General features: G+C 42.0%; 1 pseudogene; it reads right to left on the reverse strand.

Annotated features, from left to right (window-relative positions):
• Positions 1-5,480: 5,480 nt before the first annotated feature.
• LOC108283981 lies at positions 5,481-5,837 on the reverse strand (annotated as a pseudogene).
• Between the last annotated feature and the right edge of the window lie 366 nt (positions 5,838-6,203).

A 6,203-nucleotide genomic window follows, 5' to 3' on the forward strand; every position in this document is an offset into this window, starting at 1 on the left:
ACTACAGGTGCACGCCACAATGCCCAGCTAATTTTTGTATTTTTAGTAGAGACAGGGTTTCACCATGTTGACCAGGATGGTCTCGATCCCTTGACCTCGTGATCCACCCACCTCAGCCTCCCAAAGTGCTGGGATTATAGGCATGAGCCACCGCACCTGGTTTTTTTTTTTTTGCTCTGTTGCCCAGGATGGAGTGCATTGGTACAATAACAGCTCCCTGCAGCCTTGAAGTCCTAAACTCAAGGGATCCTCATACCTCAGCTTCCTGAATAGCTGGGACTACAGATGCGTGCCACCATGTCTGGCTAATTTAAAATTTTTTTTTGTAGAGATGGGGCTTCGCCATCTTTCCCAGTCTCATCTAAAACTCCTGGGCTGAAGCAATCCTCCTGCCTCAGCCTTTCGAACTGCTGGGATTATAGGCATGAGCCACTGTGCCCAGCCACATAGACATTTTTTAAAAATCACACTTTCTATGGGGTCAGGAAATTGCAAGTGGCTTAACTGAGCACTTCTACATTGGGGCTTATCATGAGGGTGTAGTCAAGATTGCAGTCATCTGAAGGCTTTATTGCTGCTGGGAAAAAGTGCTTCTGAGTTGCTCAACTCACATGGCTGGCAAAATGGGGCCCATTATTGGTGAAAGGCTGTAGTTCTCCACAGGGATTAATCTGCATAGCTAATTGAGTGTCCTCATGAAATGCTGACAGTCTTCACCTATAACAAGTATTTCAAGAGAAAAAGCTAGAAACCGTAGTGGTTTTTGTCTGTTTGTTTGTTTTTTGAGACAGGGTCTCTCTCCCTCTTGTACTCCACTTCAGGCTGGAGTGCAGTGGTGCGATCCTAGCTCATTATAGCCTTGATCTCCTGGGCTCAAGTCATCCTCTCACCTCAGCCTTCACAGTAGCTGGGCAGTCTACAGGTACGTGCCAGCATGCCCAGCTAATTTTTTAAATCTTTGTTTTTAGTAGAGAAGAGGTCTTGCTATGTTGCCCATGCTGGTCTCGAACTCCTGAGCTTCTGCCTCTGCCTCCCATAGTGCTAGAATTATGGGTGTGAACCACAGCAGCTGGTCTAGTATCTTTTTTTAAAAAAAATCTTTTTATTTTTATATTAAAAACAAACAAAAAAAGATGGGGTTTCACCATGTTGGTCAGGCTGGTCTTGAACTCCTGACCTCAGGTGATCCGCCCACCTTGGCCTCCAAAGTGCTTGGATTACAGGCGTGAGCCACCACGCCCGACCATATCATAAAATTTCATCCAAGAGATGAATGCCTGATTTATCTGCTCTCCTTTTTCCTTCTCTTTTCCTCACTGTGGAGTCTGGAGTCATTTCAGTCCTCTTCTTTCTCCAGCTCAATGCTCATTACACTTACACTCCAGGCAGCTTGTTCACCTTGGGTAGTGGGGGAAAAGCAGAGGTAGCTACCTCACCCATTTTTTTTTTTTTTTTTTTTTTTTATACGAAGTCTTGCTCTGTTGCCAGGCTGGAGTGCAGTGGTGCAATCTCAGCTCACTGCAACCTCCGCCTCCTGGGTTCAAGAGATTCTTCCTCCTCAGCCTCCTGAGTAGCTGGGACCACAAGAGCCTGCCACCACGCCTGGCTAATTTTTGTATTTTTAGTAGAGATGGAGTTTCACCATGTTGGCTAGGGTGGTCTCGATCTCTTGACCTTGTGATCCACCCGCCTCCGCCTCCTAAAGTGCTGGGATTACAGGCGTGAGCCACCGCGCCTGGCTACCCTTTACTAATTATAGTGGAAGAGGAAAACTGACTCACATAGCTTATCTAAAATTCACAATTTAATGAATTACTCTGACGATTATGTTAAAGCTACTCTACTTTTCATTTTTGTTGCCTCTGAGCTTAGAGCATACCTGGAATGGTTCTTTTGTAGCTGAGGGGGAGAGGGGAATGGAGTCTTGCTCTGTGGCCCGGGCTGGAGTGCAGTGGTGCAACCCCGGCTCGCTGCAACCTCTGTTCCCAGGTTCAAGTGATTCTTCTGCCTCAGCCTCCTGAGCAGCTGGGACTACAGGCACACACCACCATGCCTGGCTAATTTTTGTACTTTTTTAGTAGAGATGGGGTTTCTCCATGTTGGCCAGGCTGGTCTCAAACCCCTGACCTCAAGTGATCCATCCGCCTTGGCCTCCCAAAGTTCTGGGATTACAGGTTTGAGCCACCAAGCCCAGCCTATGACTCTTAATTTTAAAGTGGATTTATATTATACTCTTATTTAATTTTCCAGAATTCAATTAGATTATATGGTAAAAATTTTTAAAAATAAGTTTTAAAATGTGGCAGATGGTTTTGCCTGTCATTCAGCTCAATGAGTTTTGTCCCAGAATGAGCATGTTCCTCTTGTAGTAAAAGCATTCACCACATTTAGTATGACAATAATGATTAAAGACATAGAGTTGTTTCTATGGCACAGCTTCTAAATATAAGCTAAGCAAGTTTCCATCAGGTGTTTAATTAAAGAAATGTCTGTTACAATGTTGAGGAAAAATCAGTTGTGCTGGATGCTTATGGCTGTCTGCCATGTGGCCTTATTCCCAAGAACTCTTCAAGGATATTTATTTATTTACTTATTTTTGAGACATAGTCTCACTCTATTGTCCACACTGGAGTACAGTGGCACAATCTTGGCTCACTGCAACCTCCACCTCCCGGGTTCAAGCAATTCTCCTACTTCAGCCTCCCAGGTAGCCGGGATTACAGGCATGTGCCACCACACCCAGCTAATTTTTGTATTTTTAGTAGAGATGGGGTTTTGCCATGTTGGCCAGACTGGTCTCAAACTCCTGACCTCAACTGATCTACCCACCTCGGCCTCCCAAAGTGCTGGGATGACAGGCATAAGCCATCATGCCCAACCTATTCATTTTAAAAATTATTTTATTTTATTTATTTCTGAGACAGAGTCTTGCTCTATCACCCAGGCTGGAGTGCAGTGGTGTGATCTTGGCTCACTGCGACCTCCACCTCCTGGGTTCAAGTGATTCTCCTGACTCAGCCTCCCGAGCAGCTGGGATTACAGGAACACACCACCATGCCTTGGCTAATTTTTTTTTTTTAATACTACACGTGAAGTTATATAATTTATTTGAAGGTAGACTGTGGAAAGCTAGCGATTATCTAGAAACTGTAAAGAAAGCTCTAAAAGTAAAAATTTAAACAACAGCATGGTCACACAAGCAACAAGGGAGATAAAGTAGAATCATACAAACCACTTAATAAATTCAAAAGCAGGCAGAAAAAGCAGAACAATAACCCATTTACAGATTTAAAGCCATATTGATAATCATAGCCTACTCAGGAAAGCTCTGCTGGGGTGGAAAGGAAAAGGCACTCTGACCCTCCACATCACAAACTGAACTGTGGAGATGGTGGCTCAGAAGACAAACAAGGGGCTGGAGCACCTTGTCAAAGCAGAGAAATACCTGAAAACTTGTTTTTAATGGAAGCCAGATTATGACAGTGCTGCTTCTGAATATGGAAAATATATTTAAAATAACAATAACATTAAATGTAAATAAAATTTTCAATTAGAAGGAAGAGATTGTCTGATTGACTAAAAAAGTAAAACACAAGTGTATGTTGCTTACATGAAACCCACTTTAAATGTAAAGTGAAAAACATTAAAACTAGTCTGGACACAGTGGTTCACACCTATAATCCCAGCACTTTGGGAGGCCAAGGCAAGAGGATCTCTTGAGGCCAGGAGTTCAAAACCACACTGGTCAAAATAGCATGACCCTATCTTCAAGAAAAAAAAAACAAAAAAAACCTGAAAGTGTGGCAAAAGATACACTATGTTTAAACCAATCAAAATAAAATGTTAACTATAAGTGACAGATTAAATATTTTGAAAGGCTAAAAAGATTGTATACACACACAGAGTGATTATCTCTGGGTTACAGATATAAGTAACTTTTGTTTTCTGGTTTTTTTTTTTTTTTTGGGGAGACGGAGTTTCGCTCTTGTTACCCAGGCTGGAGTGCAATGGCGTGATCTCGGCTCACCGCAACCTCCGCCTCCTGGGTTCAGGCAATTCTCCTGCCTCAGCCTCCTGAGGAGCTGGGATTACAGGCACGCACCACCATGCCCAGCTAATTTTTTTTGTAGTTTTAGTAGAGACGGGGTTTCACCATGTTGACCAGGATGGTCTCGATCTCTTGACCTCGTGATCCACCTGCCTCGGCCTCCCAAAGTGCTGGGATTACAGGCGTGAGCCACCATGCCTGGCATTTTCTGTTTTCTTAACTGTACTATTCTTTGTCTTCCAATTATTCTATCATAAGTTTATGGGGATTTGAGGAGTGTTTGTTTTTAAACAGAGATGAGGTCTCACAATGTTGCTCTCAAAGTCCTGGATAAAATGATCCTCCCACTTTGGCCTCCCAGAGTATCAGGATTACAGGTATGAGCCACTGTGCCCAGCCTGTTGTGTTTATTATCAGAAAAATAAATGGTTTTAAAACAGAAGAATATTTTCTGAGAATACACTAAGCTGTCACTGCTGTGTCATAATTGCTCTTCAGCGTAATGAAGGCAAAATATCCCTCTCTTTATTTCATTTATTTAACGGATATTTATTGTGTGCCTATGTGCCAGGTGCCAGGTGCTAGAAACACAATGGTAAGCAAAAAGATAAAGTCATTGGCTCCTACAGCTTACAGTTTAGAGGGGGAATCAGACATAGGGAAGCCATGTAACCCCACCAGTGAATTTTCATTTTCAAACTGTGATGGGGACTAGGAAGGAGAAGGATATGGTATAGTGGGAGCATATAACAGGGACCTGACCAAGACTGAGGTAACAGGGCAGTATCCCAGAAGTCACTTCTGATCTGAGATCCAAAGGAAGAGGGTGGGAGGAAGCAAACCAGGACCATCTAAATCCTTCCCAGAGGTTTTTCTAGCTGGAGTTGACAAAAAAGATCTCTCATCTCTGGGATGAGAGAAGCTATATCTTCTGCTACATGGAGGAAGCCCATTTTTTACTTGATAGAAGGAAATCAACCCATAAAGAGAAGCAAAAGACTACTGGGCTTTTAAAAATACTTTTATTTTTTATTTTTTACTGTTTTAGTTTTTATTAATAAAATAGAAACCCCCAGCATTTTGGGAGGCCGAGGTGGGCAGATCACAAGGTCAAGAGATCAAGACCATCCTGACCAACATGGTGAAACCCCGTCTCCACAAAAAAAATAAAAATAAAAAATAAAATAAAATAGAAACCTAAACTCAGACAACTGCTTTATTCTTGCATTTAATCTGACCATATATGGAAGTTGCAATTCTTTATAAAAGGACTTAGGTGAGAATTATCAATATATCAGTTCTATCAAAAACTCTAGGTTGGAATATCTTAAAAAGAGCAAATTAAATATGAGAAAGCACAGAAATCTCTCCCTCAAACAAGGGGTCCTCCTTTAATATAGCTCATTTGCAATCCTATGAAAATCCATCAGGATCAATCATGCTGCACAATCCCTAAAGGATAAAACTGAAGGAACTCATGGGTAATTTTCATTGTAAAGTCCAGGGTCAAAAAGATGGTTATCTTCTTTAAACTGGACATAAGATGTACACGTGATGGTCGCCTTGGCAGTCACTTTTCCAACCACTTCCATAATTCCAGATATTTCTTCATCAAGGGGTTCCATCAACTCAATGGTTCCATAATTTCCTTCCTCACCTGAGAGAATAAACATTTTTCTGGTGGGATGAATCTTTTCCAGCTTCCCTATGAAGCAGACAGGCTTGTTGATGAACTGAATTAGCTGCCAGTGTTGATGTGTGACCTGGGCACTTCCATCATGTCCACCATGATTATATGGTCCAAGACTGCGGTGGGTGGGAAACCCACGGATGAGTGAACTAAAAGACTTTTTTAAGAGCAGTTATAGGTTCACGGCAAAATTGAGAGGAAGGTAGAGAGATATCCCATATACCCACACCTGCCTTTGCACATGCATAGCCCTCTCATTCTCAACATTCCCCACCAGAATGTACAAAATGGTGCATTTGTTACAATATCACCCAGAATCCTTAGTTTACATTAGGGCTCACTCTAGTGTTGTACATTCTATGGGTATGAACAATTGTATAAGGACATGCATCCATGATTATAATACCGTATAGAGTAGTTTCCTGACCTAAAAATCTTTTTTTTTTAGAAAAAAAAAGAAAAATA

Source organism: Cebus imitator, unplaced genomic scaffold (genome assembly GCF_001604975.1).
Source record: "Cebus imitator isolate Cc_AM_T3 unplaced genomic scaffold, Cebus_imitator-1.0 Scaffold266, whole genome shotgun sequence".
Taxonomy (NCBI): Eukaryota; Metazoa; Chordata; class Mammalia; order Primates; family Cebidae; genus Cebus; species Cebus imitator.